The sequence below is a fragment of the Saimiri boliviensis genome, chromosome 11 (genome assembly GCF_048565385.1).
Source record: "Saimiri boliviensis isolate mSaiBol1 chromosome 11, mSaiBol1.pri, whole genome shotgun sequence".
Taxonomy (NCBI): domain Eukaryota; kingdom Metazoa; phylum Chordata; class Mammalia; order Primates; family Cebidae; genus Saimiri; species Saimiri boliviensis.
The window spans coordinates 70,334,756-70,353,701 of record NC_133459.1 but is presented as its reverse complement, the minus strand read 5'-3'; the positions used below and the strand labels follow the sequence as shown (position 1 = coordinate 70,353,701).

At 34.2% G+C, this 18,946-nt stretch overlaps 1 protein-coding gene across 1 annotated transcript in view; it reads left to right on the top strand.

The window, feature by feature from the left end:
* Positions 1-18,946, top strand: part of NEGR1 (neuronal growth regulator 1) — a 932,106-nt gene that overhangs the window by 99,909 nt on the left and 813,251 nt on the right. The gene's annotated exons all lie outside the window — the stretch shown is intronic.

Genomic DNA, 18,946 nt, shown 5'->3' with positions numbered 1-18,946 from the left:
AGTTTAAAGGTGGACTTTGATATGCGTTTTGATGAAAAATATTAGTAAAATAAATTTATGAGTTTGGTAATGGTAAATGAGAAAATGAATGAAACAGTCTCAGGGAGTTATTTATAGTGATGTATACACATACCCTGTGGATAGCCTTTATCATAAGAAACATATCCTGAAATCTAAGAAAACATTTTAGATTATTAACACAAACCAGTTGAAATAAGCATCTGATGCTGCAAATTTCTCTTCTCTTTCTGTCTCTCTCGGTCTCGGTCTCTCTCTCTCTCTCTCTCTCTCTCTCTCTCTCTCTCTCTCTGTGTGTGTGTGTGTGTGTGTGTGTGTGTGTGTGTGTGTATTTTGGTCGCAGCATAAACTATCAGATGTCGCCTCATAATGATGAAAATTTAGAAACTATTCATGGAAATTTTAACTACATAGACACGATGTTGAGATCAAAAGGAACCTAAAACTTTATGGAGAAAGAATCAAACCACATTCTCATGATGTGTATGTATTTACTAATATTCTATGCTCTTCTAATTGGTTGGAAGAGCAGTGTGATCTCTAGTTACTTGGAGAATGTTACTAAAACATTATGTATGCATTATCCTGTATGTATTATGGAAGTTTTAGGGATCACATCAAATGATATGTAGGCTTAGGGATTCATCAACACTGAATCATTATGTAAACCTTTGCTATAAGTAAACCTTTTACTAACATGAAAAAAAGCTATAAAATTAAGCCACTGTTTACACGTGGTTGAGAGTGTAACAAAACAGCAAAATGACAAAAAATAAGTAGCAGAATGTATGTTAAATAAAAATTAAACAAAATAGTTAATGGGTTGAAGTTCTTTCAACATTGCATAGCATATATGTTGTTTTATGTCAATATTGTAAATTAATTTTAGAATAAATATCAAAAATTATAAAGTATATTCCCTAATGTGAGTGGCAGGTCATTTATTTCCAAAGAGCAGTTTAGTGACTCTATTACTCTCATACATAATTATTAGCTATTCAGGTACATTATCAAATGTATACTTTCTTACCTGTATAAAAACTTTAATCAAAATGTCAATTTCATAGATATAGCAATTTGATTAATATTTTAATAAAATAGGAAACAAAATTAAATTGAAATGGATGTTTAGGAATACCATTTATTTGTTGACAGAAAGTAAAAATGTGTGATTATCTGTGTGCAGCATTATGGATTAATGAACAATTGTTCCAAAAAATGGAACAGTAAAATTAAAGATCTCCCTTCCATATAGATATCTAAAGCCATGTTTGCTCAGTTATGTGTAATTCATTGCTAATTATCAGCAGATATTTTTCATGCATTTTGCAATTTTCAAGAAATTTCAAGTAAATTAGATCCTAGACTCTCACAATTACCTGTATACAATTATTATGCTAAACATTTTCTATACAAGTAAACATATTACACATAAGCACATGTGTATACACACTAATACAAATAACTGAGAATAGGTTGTGTTAAATTATCTTTCTTCGGAAAATATGTGTGGCATTTGGAATAGCTGCAGCATGTATGGATGGATATATTCTGACTCTGCTTATCAATTTATAATTAATATAGCTACATATGATTAATGGAATTCAGATTTTTCATTCATGTATACATGGCTAGTATGCCAATATTTTTACTTGTTAGTAAATATTTTAACATATTTTATTAAATTTAGAGATTCTAGGTCAAAGACTTCTTTATGCTATTAATTTAAGAAAGAAATAAATGAGGATTGGGAAAAGAGAATTGGAAAAGCAGAAAAGAAAGGATACGCATGGTACATTTTATTACTTGACACTAAAGATCAAGGTGAAATCATTAGGACACCAGACCTACATTTGAATTCTTTCTATTTCATTTAAAATCTGTGTTCTTCAGCAAATGACTTGAGAAATAGCCATCTTGTATCATAAACAACATAATACCAGTTGTATTATTGTGTGCCTCTGTATAATTTTATCTACTTGCTTTGTAGGAAGAAATGTATAAAACAGAAATATCTCTCAATCAATACAATCCCTACCTTCTTATGCAGGGGATAATTTATGGTTTCATTAACCAATCATTGAATAAACAACATTTCTAAAGTCCCACTTTGGACCCCCATAGTACTAGTCACTCAGGATGTAGAGATGAATAAAATGCATCCAAGCATTTAAGAGTTCCTCATCAAGAGACAAGGACATATATACAGTGAGTATACAGTGAGGAGAGACAACATGATTTTGGGAGCTCAGAACAGAGGTATGTACCATAGCATGGAAAGTCAAGAAGAGGTTTTCAAAAATCTAACAACTACCAACTGAGCTGGGGTTTAAAAGATACATTGAAATTTTCCAGCTTCTTCTGGAAAAGAGTGTAAGATTAATATGAGTAAACTTAAAGACGTGAGAAGTAGTCTGAAGTTACATTAGTTGTATTATATAATAAATTAATTTTCACAGAGAGGTAAGAAAAGAATTGCTACATTGTTTGGCTTTTGGGAGAGAACATTCTAAGAATGAGTACACAGCTCAAAAACATAATTATATATTTAAAAGTAAAATAAAATAAAAGATTTTTTATTATGTGCCAAATGTACAACTTATCATTTGAATAGAGAGACTGTCTTCCTGCAGTGAAAAAATGAGACAGTGGGTATCAAGCTGGCTGTTGGCAAACTATTGAAAGTGAATGTGCAAATGCGTTACTTTTGCAAATACAATATATTTTCACATTAGATTATAAGGAAAAGATTCTTCCTAATGGACATATGTTTATGGATATAAGAATAGATCTTGAAGAAAGAGTAAATATTAAGAATTAATTCCTTTCTTGTTTTGTTTTTATCTGCTATCTAGAGCTGGCTATAAACCATTCAAAATTGAAGTACATTTCCTAACTTGATGGCCTTACTATTGTTTAAGTAAGATCACAATAATTATTTAATTCTTATTAGAACAGTAGTAATGTAGAACTCAGGGAATTGTTTGTAAATCTAATTTTAATATCACTGTGAAGCAGGAAAGGAGATGATTCAATTTAATATGTCAACTAACAGTTGTCTCTTGAGATTTTTGTGCACCAATTGCAAACAGTATACAATTTACAAACATCTCCTAGGATGAGTAATAATAATTGTAAAGGACTCTTCTTGCTTAAGCAGAAGGTTATAAGCACTATCTGAGATATACAACAGAAATCAGTTCCTCTGACTTTAAATCAAATATTCTGAAGAAAACACATTTTTAGTAGTATAGGCTCTAAAAGAATATCTATTATGTTTTTCCAATTAACAAACTGTTGCCAAGAATTAAACAATGCCATTTCTACAACTGTGAATTAACCCGCAGGCACCTAAAGTATTAAATATACAGAATGTGAAGATTGAAAAGAAATGTCATTGCTAGGCACATTAAAAAAAATATGTTCATAAATTCTAGGTAGAACCCCAACCTTCTTGATCTCTACAAGTTTTTAATTTACTGATAAAACTGAACCTTTTTAAAGGTTCATCTTTCAAAAATATTCTGGCTTTGAAACTTAATTATGGTATTTTGAAGCACAGATACAACCAGAGAATGGCATAGAGTTGCTAGGTTGAGTCCCTTCATATTCATCTCATGAGAGTAAAGAGATCAGTATTTAACATCAGTTTAACATTCCGTTAGCTTAAGGAACTGAAACTATTCTAATCCTTAGAATTATTTGAATATGGGTGAGAGTATTAAACTCCTCCTTATGTATTGATTAAATTCCCCAGAGTGGAGTGGTGAGAAGGAACATTCCGTGAACCATATATGTAAGTTAAGAAAATGTATCATAGTAATTACGATTGTGTGCTAGAGTCAGACATGCATGAATTTGAATAGTGGCTCTACCACCACTTAATTTCTTTAAGTCTCAGTTACCTATCCTTCAAAAAAGGATAAAAATATTTCCTAACCTAATGGGGTTGTGGTGAAGATCAATCAAGAGCATGAATCAATACTACTTAGCACTCTTCTTGGCCTGTTGTCCTGTACATGGTAGCTACTATTATTATTATTAATGTCATGCCTCAAAAATATACCAACTTTGGGTTGTCTGTTACAACATGGCATGTTTAGAAGGAATTTTTGTTTGTTTGTTTGTTTTAGACAGATATTTGTTCTTGTCACCCAGGCTGGAGTGCGATGGTGCGATTTTGGCTCACTGCAATCTCCACCTTCTGGGTTCAAGCAATGTTCCTGCCTCAGCCTCCTAAGTAGCTGGGATTACAGGTGACCACCACCACACCCAGCTAATTTTTGTATTTTTAGTAGAGACAGGGTTTCATCATGTTGGCCAGGCTTGTCTCGAACTCCTGACCTCAGGTGATCTACCTGCCTCGGCCTCCGAAAGTACTGAGATGACAGGAGTGAGCCACTGTGCCCACCCAGAAATAAATATTTTTCAGGTCTAGAGTAGTTCATTTGTTTCCTTTGGTCCTGGGCATTCGATTAAAAAAAAAAAAAAAAAAAAGTAGAAGCTCAAAAGCTTACAGGCTGAGCCCAGGAAAACAGTAAAAGAGACTAGTTTGAATTTTCAATGATCTTTTATTATGAGTAGCACTCAAAGATGTCCTGAGGCTAAATCCTTGGTTTAATTGATCAAATCAAATAAATTAAGAATTGAGATTCAGTAAATATTTAATACTAAACGTATTTTCAATACTGTGTTAGGATCTTTCCTGTATTGTTTCAATATATATTTTCTAGGAAAAATGTCTAATACAAATTAAACATAAATGTGTTTGGTGACAGAAATTATGAAGTTTACTGATAAACATTTGAAGTTTTAGAAATTTTGCTATTAGGCTGGGCATGGTGGCTCATGCCTGTAATCCCAGCACTTTGGGAGGCCAAGGCAGGCAGATCACCTGGGTCGGGAGTTCAAGACCAGCCTGACCAACATGGAGAAACCCCCATCTCTAGTCAAAATACAAAATTAGCTGGGTATAGTGGTGCATGCCTATAATCCCAGCTACTCAGGAGGCAGATGCAGGAGAATGCTTGAACCCAGGAGGCAGAGGTTACAGTGAGCCGAGATCACGCCATTCTATTCCAGCCTGGTCAGCAAAAGCAAAACTCCGTCTCAAAAAAAACAAAAAAAAAAAAGGAAAAGAAATTTTGCTATTAAAGGCTGAGCTTTATAGAGGGAAGAAATATCGACTGGTAACTTGCTAAGAATGAAGATAAACCCTAAATAAAGTAAAGTCTCTTCCAGCTAAAGAGAAAAGCACTAGAAAGCAGAGCATCCCCTCTCTGATAAAAGGAGAAAGTATATTTTCAGTGCATTGAGATTGGCCACCTAAAATGATGACGTCCTAAATGTCTTTGAAGCAAAGAAAAAAGAAAATTGACCAAGGTGTTTTTCCCCCATTGAAGATAAAAATTAGCAAGCATTTGACTTTCAAGGGAGAGAAAAATAACAATATGGGTATCACTTCCCTCTAGTGGCCAATGAAGATCCCACAAAGCATACCAAGGAGTATCCTGTGGGAAGACTGATGACAATCTTTTGCAGAACATCTTCTTACAGTTTTCAGAGTTCTTCTAAATGTTTCACCTCATTGAATTCTCAAAGTGCTCAACGAGAATTTGTCATTCCTGTTTCAAAAGAAGCAGTAGATTCTTAACACAGAACACAATGAAATTCTAAAATTAATACATTGAGAATTGGAAAGCCTCAGAATGAGACCAGATTTTAATAGTAATAAGCTTTCTGAGTTTATTGAGCTCATATAGATGACTTAGAGTAGTCTGGTGGTATCTTAAGGCCTATTACAATTATGAAGTTATGTCAGCTTTTCTGTTGTATATCTAGTCAGTAGCTAAACTGAGACTTTAGCATTAGTACCATATCATCTGGCTCAGTCCTCTTTTCTCCTGGGGCAGTCCTTCTCGAATGGCTTTTTGATATGCATTACTCTAGTCAAGACTTAATGCAATATCCAAGATGAGTCATAATTAAGGATATAAACTTGCTAATGCGATCCACTTAGATTGAGTAGGGTTGAAACAGAGTGAGTGGGAAAGAGACTATGGATAATCAGATATTATGAACAGAGTAAAACTTGTGGTAAACTTGATTATAGTTAAAGTTTTGCAAATCATGTAGGACGATGGCAAATGGCATGTTAAATTTCAGCTGTCCTGGGACAAGTCAACAAGTGGCAAATGATGTAAACTTTGTTACATGATACATTCCAAGTTATATATGGACAAGAGTGGCTACAACTAGAGAGAAAGGTCTATTTCCTTTACAAATTTGGGGGTTGACAAATTACAAAATGAGTAATAACTAACTACTTTGATGGTCTTGAAAGCTGAAACTAGTGTTTACTAGATTTTTAAATCAGGAAATTCATTTTATAATATTTTCTCTATTTCACAATGAATTAGATCTAAATAATAATAATACACAATGCCAAAATAGAGCATTTATTTTTCCCCCCTATGGGTGAATATAGTGTTTGTGTAGCCTTTAAGCTGACCAGTGATACAAAGATTTTATTTACCATCTTATTTGCATTGGCTACAGGATGTCTTAACATCAATGCGGATGTTTGGCACCTCTACATTTGTTACGGATCTGAGCAACATACTAAATGTCCAAACTTACTTGAGAACAATTTCTAACAGACACTGCATTTCAACTCAGGTTCTGATGATAAAATATTAGACATGTTTTAATTTTTTTCATCTAGTCTCTCCCCTATGTTGGTGACCTCAAGTAGTAAATATAATTTTAATGGTAGAAAACCCTATTTAATGTATGGAAACATCTCAATGAATTCCATTTGTGTAGCTTTTTTCTCACTTATCGCTCAGCCATTCTACAACTCTCCTGGGAAAAGGCAGCCCTTATTGTTTCTCAATTTTCAGACACTGCACAAGGAATTGCTAAGTTTATGAAGTCAGTCACAAGAGGTATATTCATATTAAATGGATTGTTTTGGAGAGTTCAGTTCTTGGATTACGTCATATTTTGATCAACTATCATGCACGGTCTTCACTTTACTCATAGTTCTTTAGAGAAAAGGGAAATACAACTAACAGGAAGTCTGCATAATTTAATTGCTCTTATTCTAAACACTATTCAAATTATTTAATAATTGCATACATAAGACTTATCTAATTAGTTACAAAATAATAATAATGATAATAATAGTAATAATTGAGGGAGAAAAGGGAAGAGTGATAGATTAGAAGAAAGAAAAGAAGCACGTATTGAAATCCTGCCATGTTCTAGTTGCCAGGCCAATTGCTTTATACTCATTGTCTCTAATCTTTACAGCATTAAAATAGTGTTGTTTATCCTCACTTTAAAAATAAGATGTTTGAGGTTTTATAGAGGTTAAGTTACTTAGTAGTGATAATTAAACTAGTAATAATAGTTAACATTTGTTGAGACTATTCAATATGTTATAAGTAAGCTAAAACACTTTTTCATGTGTACTCTCATTTAATTCTTAGAATAACCCTATAAGGTAGGCATTGCTTTTATCCATCTGTAGAGGTTAAGAAATCACCACATAGAGAATTTAAATAATTGCCAGGACTGCCAAACTAATAAGTAATTCAGTAGGAATTCAGAGCTGGAACTTGGATTCAGTAGCTAGTACTATGACAAGATGGTTCACAAGGATCAACCAAACATTTCAGAATACATGCTGAAGTTAGCCTGTAATATTATGGACCTAAAAATCTGAGTGAATTGTACACAACTAACGTGGTTTTTATCTAATTCTCTTCTTCTGTCATTCTTAGTGCATTGCATGAAGCTTGCTAACCCTAGCTCATTTACTCTGGCCCCGACCACTTACTGTTCTTTCTCATGCGTGATTTCCTTTTCAGAGCTATAGTTCATTATGCCCTCTCTTAGTTCATGGAGCTTATTCTTTCTTTTTTTCCTGTGAAAAGCTCTTGAACATTGTTCCTTTGATTCTGCCAACTTTCTCTCTAGCTGTCTTATTTGGTACCTCCTTTGCTAAATGTCTTTCTGCTGCCTACTTGCAAATATCTTCTACGTTTTGCAGTCTGAACACCCTCTTTGTTGCCAGTAATGTTGCTGTTGTTGCTACTGACTTCACTGAGCACAGAGAAGAATCACTGTGCTAAACTTACTCTCTGTTTCTTTTATTCTCGTGTGTGGCATATAGAAACTCTGACTTTCCATCAAAGCTCCTTCTAACATCAGTCCCCAAACATCCCTTTCCCATAAAGTCTGGGATTCTGCAGAGGAGAGGTACATTTATCTGTCAAGACAACTAAGAAAAACTACGATGTGCCCTTGGAAACATCTTATATATGGCTGTTCAATTACAGCTCTACAATAAGTTAAACTTGTTGGATTTTCTTTAACATGTCATTTATATTCAAGCAGCTTTGTCTATATTCATGCTGATCTTTCTGTTTGGAATGCCCTCATCCACCTGCTTTCCCATCAGTATTTTCCATTAAAAAATATTACTCATACTTGAAGGCCAATCTCAAATGTCAGCTCATTTGTGAAATCTTTTATAGCTTCTCCAGCAGAAGAAATAATATCCTTTCAAGTTCTTATGCGTTTTGTAGACCTCTGGATTATGGGATTTAGCAAATTTTACTGAAGGTAATACAAACAATCATTACCAATACTAAATATTGAGCTCTTTAAGTTATGGAAGTTTTTCTTATGCATAGTAATATTCTCAACACCTGGCATTAGACAGTTGCAGTTGATGATCAACAGACTTTAGAATCATTTATTTATAGTGTTTCAGTTTAGATTTTCCTAGAAGCAGTCATCAATATAGAATTGGATTACAATATTTATAGGAGAAACACTTAAGAAAGATGAAAGGGATGGAGCAGAACAGACAGGAAGAGACTTTAGGCACTTAAACTCATGTGACATCTGTAGAAAGAGAAACGTAGGAAGGAGAATTGAAGACCCTCAAAATGCAGTATAGTTCTTAGCCTTTGCCTGGCTGATCTGACATTCCTGAACAAAGATCAGAAGAAACCCCCAACAATAAGAAATGTCTCAGTTCCAGTACCTCTGTGCTTAGTCATTGAAAGAAGCCTGGGAGAGTCTGGCCTTGGCATAGATACCATGTTGGATGTAAACGTGCACAACTGGAGGTTGTCAGTCAGCTATGCTCCCTGAAATAGGATCTCTTAAAGAGACGTTTCAGTGGCCCACCTTCCCCTGGACCATGCAGTGCCTTAGTAAGCATACTTCTCTTTTAAATCACCTTAAGTACATGTACTGGAGGAGAGGGGCTTACCTTTAAAATCATTATGCCAGTAATAATAAGGAGACAAGAGATCTATATTTTAGTCTTACTTTTAGTACTTAGATGAATGACTTCTTTATGTCACCCTTGTATGTCTGAATTTCATTCTGCATAATATTATATTAAAAGAAAAATATTTTTGTTTCCATTTTAAGGAAAATATGAAGTAATATGAAGTGTCACACAAGTAGAGCTATTCTTTGTGAAGTTTCACAAATAGAACTATTCTTCCATGCTTAAAAGCAAACCCATGGGATGTGTCCTTCCCTTTTATTAACCTATATATATACACACACACATACACACACACATACACACGTGTGTGTACATATATGTAAATATATGTACACACATAGAAACATATATAGACACATGCACACAAACATACATATATATCCATATTATAAAATTTTAATTTCATCATATGTAACAAAATTTTAATTATATAATTGTTATTTCAAAATGTCTTTCAGTTTAGTAGAGTCAGATTTAAGGACTGTGTAGTACACTTATTATTTATTTGGGTATATACTTCCTTGGGAAGTTGCTTCATTAAGAATACATTTTTTTTAAGAGAATACCCAAAATGGCAATGGAAATTATAACCTGAACATTTTATTTTTATTTATTTATTACTTTTGAGACAGAGTCTCACTCTGTCACCCAGATTGAAATGCAGTGGCATGATCTTGTCTCAGTCCAACCTCCACCTTCTGGGTTCAAGTGATTCCCCTGGCTCAGACTCCCAAGTAGCTCTGACAACAGGTATATACCACCACGCCCAGCTAATTTTTGTATTTTCAGTACCGATGGGATTTCACCATAATGGCCAGGATGGTTTTGAATCCTTGGCCTCAAGTGACCCATCTGTCTTGGCCTCCCAAAGAGCTGGGATTACAGGTGTGAGCCATTTCACCCAACTGACCTGAACATTTTAAAAAGACAAATTGTGTATATTTAAGATATACAACAGGATGTTATCGGATACATATAGATAGCAAAAAAGTTTACTAAAGCAAGTTAATATATTTATTATTTCACATACCCACTTTTGTGTTTACTTTTGTAGTAATGACAGCAAAACAGCAAAACCTCTGTTAGTATGAATTGCATATGCAGTAAAATTTTATTACCTCTAGTGCTTATACTGTACATAACATCTCCAGACTTGTTCATTCTACATATCCATTATGTTGTATCCTCTGAGTTACATCTCTCCATTTTAGGTTCTCACCTTTCTCCTCCCCCAACCCCTAGTAACTGCTGTTTCATTCTGTGTCTTTGTATATTTGTGTTTTTTAAGATTCTGCATATAAGTGATATCAAGCTCTATTTTTCCCTCAGTGTTTGGCTTATTTCCCTTAGCATAATGTCCTCTGGGCTCATCCACATTGTGAACAAATTGCAAGATCTCTTTACCCATTCATCTATCCACAGACACCTAGTTTGCTTCCCTTTCTAGGCTATTTTGAATTATGCTTCAATGAACATGCTAGTGCGGTTATCTTTATGAGATGATTTCATTTTGGGGAACAGGGTGGGTATATGCCTCAAAGTGAGATTTCTGTGTCATAGGGTAGTTCTATGTTTGTTTGTTTGTTTATTTTTAGAACATTTCATAGTGTTTTTTTATAATGTCTATATCAGTCTACATTCCCACCCCAACAGTATACAAATTCCCTTTTCTCCACACACTCACTAGGTGTTATGTGAGTAGCTATAGCTTGGACAAGGAAGGTGAAAGAGTGACACCAAGAGACGGCTTCCAGGTGATGTAGAGGGACATTGAGGAGGAGAATAAAGACCATCCAGGTTGTCCTCTCTAGCAGCATTCTGCCCAACCTTATCTTGTGTTTCAGAGCTGTTAGCTTAAGTACAGTTGTCATGAAGATCAAGACCAAAACAGCTTGCCCCATGCTATTGCAACTGTTACTCAAGCGGAAATCCTGCTCAGAAACACATGGACATTCAATGTAAAAAAAAAAAATCATCTAAAATATTAGTCATTCTAAAACCTCAAAGGCCAATGCCTATGATTCTAGTGTGTTGTTTACCACTGTCCTTCCTCCTCTTCGTTTATTGCTTTGTCTCAAGAACACTAAACTCAACACCATCATTTGGTCAGTTGATACCACTAAAGGTATACCCATCAGACATGGTGCATCATCAGCACCACCACACTTACCGTTTTGCTCAAAGAAACAGCTGTGAGGAGAAAGCTATAGAAAAACAATCCCAAACTACTGCAAGGATGCAGAGGACCAAGTCAGAATCTGGGCACAGTTCTAGATCTGCAACAGAAAACAAAGCAGAACCTCCCTGAGACAATTTTAAACTCTAGGGGACTCTTTTAACCTTTGTTAATGGGCATTCTAATGGGTGTTAGGTAGTATCTCATAGTGGTTTTGATTGGTATTTCCCTCGTAATTAGTGATGAGCACCTTTTCATATATCTTTTGGCCATTTTTATGTCTTATTCAGAGAAATGTCTGTTCAGGAAATTTGCTCATTTTTAAATTCAGTGATTGTTTTATTCACTATTCAGTTGTATGAGTTCTTTATAAATTTTGAATATTAACTTCTTATCAGATAAATTGTTTATAAATAGTTTTTCCCAACCCATACTTCCATTTCATTTTCTTGATTGTTTCCTTTGTTATAGAGAAGGTTTTTAGTTTTGTAGTTCAATTTTTTTTTTTTTTTTTTTTTTACTTTTGTGGCTTGAGATTTTGATATGGCATTTTAAAAAAAATAATAAATCACTTGTAAGGCCAATGCCCAGAAGTTTTCACCTGCATTATCTTTTTGGAATATTACAGTTTTTTGTTTTATATTTAGGTCTTTTATCCGTTTTGAATTGATATTCATGCATGGTGTAAGATAAGAGTACAATTTCATTCATTTTATGTCCTCTTTGTGCCATTCTTAATAATCAGTTGACCATGTAGGTTTAGATTTATTTCTTGACTCCTCATTCTTTTCCACTGGACTGTTTCTGTTTTTGTGCCAGTAAAATACTATTTTGAATACTATCTTTTTGAAATAAAATTTTAAATCAAGAAGTGTGATACCTCCAACTGTTTTTTTTCTTCTTCTTCTTAAAATTGTTTTGGTTATTTGGAGTCTTTTATGGTTCTATGCACATTTTGGGATTTTTTTCTATTTCTGTTAAAAATGCCATTGGGATTTTGATAGGGATTCCATTGAATCTGCAGATTACTTTTAGGACTGACACTTAGCAACATTAATTTTTTGATACATGAGCAAGGTATGTCTTTCCATTTATATGTTTTTTCTTCTATGTCTTTCATCAATGTTTTATAGTTTTTGATGTGCAGGTATTTCACTTCCTTGGTTAAATTTATTCATGGGGATTTTGTAAAGCTATTGTTAATAGGACTATGTTCTTGATTTATTTTAGTTATGTCATTATTTATGTATAAAATGCTACTTATTTTTGTCTGTTGGTTTTGCACACTGCAGCCTCATCTTATGATTGAAAAAATAGAATAAAGTGCCTAGCACTTTATAGCAATGTAATCAATATGCTTGTATATTTATTAAACTTTCCTTTGTAAAACACAATTCCTAGAATTCTGAAAGTGCAAATGCAACTAAATAAATAATCACTTAATACTTAGTGAGCACATAATGTCCAGACAATGTTCTAAGCTTTTCACCTGAGCGAATGAACTTCTCTTACAACCCTGCATCGGTTATTGCCACAAAAATAATGTGTAACAAATAACTGCAGAATCTCAGTAACATTCAAAACAGCGTAGTGTTGGAATAAAACCAGACACATAAACCAGTTGAACAGGTGAGATAACCCAGAAATAAAGCTGCACACCTACAGCCATCTGATTTTCAACAAAGCTGACAAAAACAATCAATGGGGAAAGGACACCCTATTCAATAAATGCTGCTGGGATAACTGACTAGCCATATGCAGAATATTGAAAGTGAACTCCTACCTTTGACTGTACACAAAAATCAACTCAAGATGGATTAAAGACTTAAATGTAAAACCTAACACTATAAAGAACTTAGAAGAAAATCTAGGAAATAACATTCTGGATATCAACCTGGTCAAAGCTTCATGATGAAGACTCCAAAAGCAATTGTGAAAAAAACCTCAAAAATTGGGAACTATCAACAGAGAAAACAGACAACCTGTAGAATGGGAGAAAATATTTGCTAACGGTACATCTGACAAATGTCTCATATCCAGAATCTATAAGTAACTCAGATTAACATGCAAAACTTAACAGTCCCATTTAAAAAATGGACAAAAGGCATGAACAGACAATTCTCAAAAGAAGACTTTCACAGCCAACAATCATATGAAGAAAAGCTCAATATCACTAAGCATTAGGAAATGCAAATCAAAACCAAAATGAGATACCGTCTCATACCAGTCAGAAAGTCTACTATGAAAAAGTTTTTTTTAAAAAAAATAAAAACCAACAGATGTGGCCAGGCATGGTGGCTCACGCCTGTAATACCAGCATTTGGGGAGGCTGAGGTGGGTGGATCAGGAGGTCAGGAGTTCAAGACCGGACTGGCCAACATGGTGAAACTCTGTCTCTACTAAAAATAAAAAAATTAAAAAAGAAAAATTAGCCGGTGGTGGCAGGTGCCTGTAATCCCAGCTACACGGGAGGCTGAGGCAGGAGAATTGCTTGAACCAGAAGATAGAGGTTGCAGTGAGCTGAGATCTCACCACTGCACTCCAGCCTGGGCTACAGAGCAAGACTCCATCTCAAAAAAAATGAAATAAAATAAAATAAAAATAAAACAGATGCTGGCAGGGTTGCAGAAAAGCGAACACTTATACACTGCTGGTGGAATATAAGTTAGCTGGTCATGTTTAATTGAAATAAATATTAGAGCTAGGGATTCTCCTAACCACAGGAGAAAAAGAAATGTCATAGAATTGCTAGATACAGTCTAAGCAAGAAGAGCTGTAAAAGGCCTCTCAAATCTCTGTGAGTCATTGGTGTCCTGATTTAGCCTAGATTTTTATGCGAGCTGTCAAGCAGAATAGGTAGAAGGCAAGGGAAGTGCTGTGACAGGGTGCCACTAAGAACAGAGTTAATTGGAATTCTGCAAGCCAATGAATGTGTGAGATTCAGAGAAGCAGCGGACCAGTTAATGTAGTGTACTCTGTTTAGGGACTGACTGTAAAACTCACAGAATACAACTGGCTATTGGTCACAAATTCAACATATGTGATTCTTTCAGTATAGTTAACTATCAATAAAATAATAGGAAATGCAATGGTCATTATTTCAATTAAACATGACAAATTGTTCCTTTGAGTCTAAACCCTCCTGCTAAGAAAATAAAAAAGAGCAAAAACAAGGAAAAATGTGCAATTTAATATCCTTGACTGCCAGTTTTACCATATAAAATGAATTCTTTGTAGTCTGTTAAATAAACTCTCCTTTTAAAGACATCTGAGAACTAGGTTAATATTGTCCTCTATTTGTAAGACCTTGAGATTCTAGATGCATACGACTTTTTCAAAACCCATATTTAGGATTTAAAAAGCAGCCAGCTGTGCTTCATCTCTGAGTCATTCTGTGCTTCTCAATGGAGACCTTATTGGCCCTTCCTTGCAGTGTCTGTGTTGGAGGTGTTCCCTAGTCATTGTAAAAATAACCTGTGAGCATACTGAAATTTTTAGAAGGTTTTAACAACAAAAACAAAATAAAATATGTGTTCTATAATTACATTTAAATGGCATTTTGAAATTTTTAGAAGGCTTGAACAACAGTAACAGAAAGATGTGTTCTACAATTACATTTAAATGGTGGTGGTATTTTCTAAAAGGTCAGCATATTAATATTAGGAAAATGGTTAACTGTGATATGTATTAAACTACTCATATGTGATTCTTAGTTGGAGCCACTACATTCTGGTAAATTTGGCTAGAAACTAGGTATGTTGCATGACTCCTTCTACTTCCTTACTTATCATATTGTATCACCTGTGCCTGGCTTTGAATCCTTACTCTTGTCAGTTGCTAGAAATGTAGCATGAGTAAAGTTTCATACCTTCTCTTTGCCTCAGTTTCTTCATTTGTGAAATAGTAGTAACACTAGTATCTATCTCATTTGGTTAACCAAGATCATATAACTACTACAACATTTAGATCAATTTTTGACAAATAATAGATCCACAATGAATATTAGGTTTTCACTATTGTGAAGATGATGATATAATTATTTCTTTAGTCATTCCATTTTATATGAAAGTGTTCATTGAATTCATCTTGAGTCTACATACATACCACCCTGAATGCACCCGATCTCATCTGAATTCATCTTGAAAATGACTCCTTACTGTTCTCAGATTTTGATTACTTTTTCACTGAAATCCAGCTCCTATTTTGTAGCCACTAATATAAGCTATCTGCATCTGGCCATTTCATTTACCTAATTAAAACCTGGCATTGATCTCCCCTGGCATATATTCCTTATCAAAGCATAGAGGCTTTGCATGATTTGTTCCTGCTTACAAATGCAAGCTCATTTCTCACCACTCTGCCTTCCATTTGGTGCCCTAGCCATACCAGTGTTTTTATTTTTTTTTAATTCCCTTATGCAATTCCAGGATGTTTTCCTTAAGCCAATTTCATTATCCAACTCTCCTGTACCTGAGAATACTCAGTACTAACACTGATTGACTTTTACTCATCCATGAGCAATTAGCTCAAAGTATGACATCCTCCTGGAGGTATATTTAGTTACCTTTAGTCCTTCTCTGGACCCTCATAATAATTTGTGTGTATCTCTATATTTCATATACTACCTTGGATTTTAATTATCCATTTTGGATTTTCCATTCGAGTTTGAACTCTAGTTCCTGGTACAACATTTGCAAAATGATCATTCTATAAATGCTTTGAACAAATAAATTTTAATATAATTGTTGTAAACATTGTAAAAATAGTTATGAAAAGTTATATAGGTTCAAGGAAAAGTTTGTGACATCCTACAAGGTAAGAAAAAGTAGTATACAAAATTTTATATAGAATTCTACATATCATTACTAGAACTGTGCAAAAAATATCACAGGGAGAAAGATGATTGACTGATGGATATGTTTTGTATTAACTTTCCAATTAATTTCCAAAAAAAATTAACATTTAATCCAGTACTAGTGCAATTTATATTGTTTTCTGAGAAAATCTTTAATAAAGATTTTAATAATAAAATAAATAAAATCTTTAATAATAAAAGAGTAATTCAGTTCTGACTTTTAGCTGTCTTCCATGGCTTGCAAAGTGTCTTACAGTGTTTTTAAGTCTTCACTTCCCTGATGTTTTGCAGATTTAAAAGCTACGTAGATACATTCAAACCACTGATATATAATAGTTGTATTTATAATGTCTATGACTCGGTACAAGGCTAATAATCCAATGACCTGTTATATTTTAAATAACTTTATAATTTGCAACAGAATTTAAAATGTACATTATCCATATCTAGTGTACAGTTTTGGTTGATTGAAAATATCATACACATTGTAGATAAAATGACTAAGTATCAGAGAATTTAAACAACTTGCCTTGTCACCCAGGCTGGAATGCAGTGATGTGATCTTGGATGACTGCAAACTCCACCTTCAAGGTTCAAGCAATTCTCCTGCCTCAGCCTGCTGAGTAGCTGGGATTACAGGTGCCTGCCACCACGTCCAGCTAATTTTTTGTATTTTTTGGTAGGGACAGGGTTTCACCATGTTGGCTGGGCTGGTCTTGACCTCCTGAGGTGATCTGCCTGCCCCAGCCTCCCAAAGTGCTGAGATTACAGGTGTGAGCCACCACATCAGGCCTCTTACTATTTTCATCTCTCTTTTATTATTGAGTAGAACAAGAAAAGATGTCATGAGATGTGTAATCAAGATCTGGAGATTAAGCCATTAGAACTTGGATAGCTTAAAGACAATTCTCCTGCCTCAGCCTCCTGAGTAGCTGGGATTACAGGCATGCGCCACCACGCTCAGCTAATTTTTTGTATTTTTGGTAGAGACGGGGTTTCACCATGTTGACCAGGATGGTCTCAATCTCTTGACCTCGTGATCCACCCACCTCGGCTTCGCAAAGTGCTGGGATTACAGGCGTGAGCCACCGCACCCGGCCCGCTGTTAGGTCTTATGTTTAAGTCTTTAAATATAATCCATCTGGAGTTAATTTTAGTGTAAGGTGTCAGGAAGGGGTCCAGTTTCTGGTTTCTGCACGTGGCTAGCCAGTTTTCCCAACACTCCCTGTTCATTAAACAGGGAGTCCTTTCCCCAATGCTTTTGTCGGGTTTGTCAAAGATCAGATGGTTGTAGATGTGTGGCATTGCCTCAGAGGCCTCTGTTCTGTTCCATTGGTCTATAGCTCTGTTTTGGAACCAGTACCATGCTGTTTTGATTACTGTAGCCTTGTAGTACAGTTTGAAGTCAGGTAGTGTGATGCCTCCAGCTTTTTTCTTTTTGCTTAGAATGTACCATTTTTTAAAATATTTTTTTTATGATGACAAATGGATTTTCTAACCCATTTTGAAGAGTTAGTGATTGTTACAGCTGATTGCATTTAATGATGGGGCCTTTATTTATGGAGAAGGCAATCCTATTGTTATTATTAATATTACATTTATAACATATTTGGATATCAAGTTTTTAAAAGTATCTTTTAAAGTTTCATGTTGGTATGCTAGTATTATCCCCAGTTTTTTTTTTTTTTAAGAGTAAATTATGGCAGATGGAAGTAGCTGCAATACTGGGGTTTGGTTATAATGAAATACCTAATGTATTTCATTATGTTGAAACTATTGAAATACCTAATGTAGAAAAAGAACTAGTGGAAATGTTTTATGATACCTGCCTATTGTGGAAGAAATTCTATTTAGGGCTATTTTGCTGAAAATGCAATCATATTGGTTTAATAAAAAAAGAAAGGAGTGCCTCATTTTCTATAGTTTTATATCTTGGTGACCTCTTCATTCTTCCACCTACTTCTGATGATTCATAATATCAAAATGTTTAGTTTCAACCCACTACTTTTTTTCTTCAATTTCCTGTTAAGACAACTTTACTTTAAAATTAATGGCCTGACAAGGAAGACCTCCAGCTGACTTTCTAGAGGAGTCATTTGACATTACAGAATTTTAATTATAGAAAATACTGGATTCCCAAGCAGACCAACTTTTTAATAACTTGATAAAAAATGTTTAGTTGTTGAAGGAATGGTTTGAGATTTTTATGTCCATATAAAAATATTTTTTAGTGTTTTCTCATAAAACTTCACAAAACAATAATGTTTCACTAACTGTTCTTAAAAGTGTATTGATTTTTCTCTAGATTAAAGAGGGGGACTGAAGTTGATCATGAATAATTTTCTCTACATTTAAGCATTAAATTTTTATAAATAAATTATCTTTCATGTAGGTGAGATTGCTAATATTTCTCAAGAGTAAAGTATGACTATATAGTATTTATGGCAAAAAAAGAAAGACAAAGCATTGGATAGAAATCATTTAAAATAAAAGCAAAGAATTGACAGCAAAAAATAACTTTAAACTTCAAAAGCCCTTAGAATCTCAGCCTCAGGTTCTCGTATGCAAACATGTAACTATTAGT